Consider the following 3,064-nt stretch of genomic DNA (forward strand, 5'->3'; position numbering starts at 1 on the left):
ACATCTTATAAGTTGGCGGTGGTACGTCCGTAGAGCAGTGCCTTGCTCAAAGGGCACTAGGGTATTCGCTGAGTCATGTAAGCTCCTAGTAACGGCACCCACCATGGAAAGGGAAAGAGAGGTCAGGGGAGAGACGGAGAGAGAGAAGGAAGGCGGGATGGAGGAGAGAGCGATCCGGTAATCCTTCCACTCTTCTGTCCGGGGGAGGAAGGGATGATGGGAGAGCGATTCCTACGATCCGGAGGGAGGAGAGGGGTGGAGGGAGGTTGGAGACCTACAGGAGAGAGAGAGAGAGGAGAGAAACATAAGGAGAGTGAGTAAGGGAAAGAGGAAGACAAAGAGAGAGAAGGGAGGGTGAGAAGAGGGAGGATGGTCAATATTCAGTCATGTGAAGACAGAGGTTTGGAATGAATGAAACTTGACATTGAATACTGGCTAGTGAGTAACAGTCACCTAAAATAGACACATTATCCGTATTTTCCTAATTTTGTATATTTTTGGGAAGGGAATGAATAATCAATGATAGGTCCTCACAAGTATAGTAATACAAGCGTGTCACCAACTATTTTTAAGGGGACAAACTTCACACCAGCTACTGTCACTCATAAATACATCACTCCAGCAGTAGGGGGAGCTACTTATAATGATGTAGGTGAACCAACGATCTACTGAGGACACATGGATGATTTTGATGTGTATGTTCTTGTCACTTAACAGGTAAGTTCATCTTCCAAATACTGGGTGCATTCCTTTAAAAAAACATTATAAAACCCCTTAAAAATACATGGCAGTCAATCAGACAGTAGGGATGTTTTCTCCCAGCGTTTGACTTATTTTCCCTGAAAGCGTCAACAACAGAGAGCTGGAATCACAATGTCATCCTCCATGTTAACTGACACTTCAGCTTCATCTTCTAATAATATTCATAGAGCGTTCATTGTGCTCAATGTGTGAATGTATATAAATGTATATGTGTATATGTTCAATCTGTAGTACTGTTTTCCTAGTTTCCCTGTGTAGGAAATGTGCTATATAAATAATATTTTACTTTCTTTTAGTTAGCTTAGTTAACTTTTTTTGGAGTTTTTTTTTTTTTTATTAAAACACCCACTTCCTGAATGGGGTGAATTGAAAGGAAGTGAATCCACTTGTATTTAAGTTTGTATGAAGGGAGGGGGGAGGGGGGGAGGGGGAGGGGTAGACAATATATAACCTGTAGTATAGAGCGATCTATTGATTTATTGATTGACTGTACTACATGAATACAAAGAAATCTATTGATTACTGCTTCTTTCCTTTCCTTCTGCTTGTCTCCCCTTCTCAAACACACACACACACACACACACACACACACACACTACCTCTCCCTCTCCTTCCTCTCCTTTTTTCTCTCTCTCCTACACATATACACACACACATGCACGCACACTACCTCTCTCTCTCTTTCCCTCTCTCTCTCTCGCTCTCTCACACACACACACACTCACACAGTCACACACACACACTCAGGTTGCCATGGTGAGCAGTGATTACGCCAAACCATGTCTCCGCTTTCGCACCAGTCACGTCAAAACTAATGATCAACCTACCAATCTCTCTCTCTCTTTCTCTATTCCATCTCCGTTCTATCTTTATACGCCACTCCCTCCTTCCTCTCGCTCACTCTCTCCATCCATCTTGCCTTTACCAGACCGAACGGAAACACACAAGCGCACACACACACACACACACACACCCACACACACACCGTCCCAGGAGGCATCTAAATTAGCTGTGCAATACCCTGCTGGTGATAGAGGCAGAGAAGGACAGGAAGGAGAGAGAGAGAGGCAGAGAGAGAGAGAGAGCTATAGAAACAAGGGCAGAGAGAGAGAGAGTGTGTGTGTGTGTGTGTGTGTGTGGGAGATAGACGCAAATAAACGAATAAAGGAGGAGAGAGAGAGAGGAGAGGGGGAGAGAGTAGGAGGCTTTGTGAGAAGAGAGAGAGAGATGGGGAGGGAGAGAGGGTCAGTGTGTGTGTGTGTGTGTGTGTGTGTGTGTGTGTGACTGAGAGAGAGAGAGAGTGAGAGAGAGAGAGAGAGAGAGAGAGGATGTGTGTGAGAGTGTGGGAGATACAGTAGATGCAGAGAGGAGAGAGAGAGGAGGAGAGTGTGTGTGCGTGTCAGAGAAGAGAGAGAGAGAGAGAGAGAGAGAGAGAGAGAGAGAGAGAGAGAGAGAGAGAGAGAGACAGCAACAACAACTGATTCCTCCAGGAAGAGACACTTTATTGCTAAAATGAAAAACTTTCAGTGCAATTTAACCTTCTTGCATCTTGCTTCACTGTTTATCATCCATCCATTATTATTACTGTCATGGCTGCCGTCTGGTTTCTGATTGGCTTATTTTCTCCCCAGCACTACAAACAATTTAAGGGATTTCACCTGTAGGAGCCTGTGTATGTAACAAGCCTCAAATCTCTATGCATTGATTAGTCAAAATCCTATGTATTGATTAGTGGGATTAGTTTAGTACAGAGCGGATTTAGAGACAGATCTGCATCTCTGCTGATCCTTAAGAAACTCCTTAATCATTATTTTTACATTGGAAAGACATGTTCACATTCTATTTTGGTCTTCAATAGGACTCAATTTGCTCTAGTGTCGGTCTTGACGTGGGCTCGACCCCGCTTTGGACCTGGTCTTGGACTCGACAGTAACCACTTTTACTACCATGTATAAGCTGATTTTGGTTGACTTATTTTTCTAGCATATTTCTCAAAGGTTCGGGAGCTCCTCCGATTCTTGATTTCATTTCAGAGGCTGCAGACCTTTTGCTAGCAACGCAGTTACAAGGATAAATTCAAGAGCTGACGCACGGAGAAGACGACATGGGCTTAGAAAATACACAAAACGTTAGACAGAGCCGCATCCAGGGACATAAACACACCTTAACTCATTTTGCCCACATTTCTATTTGCAGAATAGTCTACCTGCTTTTTAGGCTGACAAATATCTTTCTGTTGAACATTCACAGTATACTTCTTAGTAAGTAGGATCAAGCTGATTGGGAAAGATTGGGTCTTAAA

This window comes from Centroberyx gerrardi, chromosome 21, assembly GCF_048128805.1.
Source record: "Centroberyx gerrardi isolate f3 chromosome 21, fCenGer3.hap1.cur.20231027, whole genome shotgun sequence".
Classification (NCBI taxonomy): Eukaryota; Metazoa; Chordata; class Actinopteri; order Beryciformes; family Berycidae; genus Centroberyx; species Centroberyx gerrardi.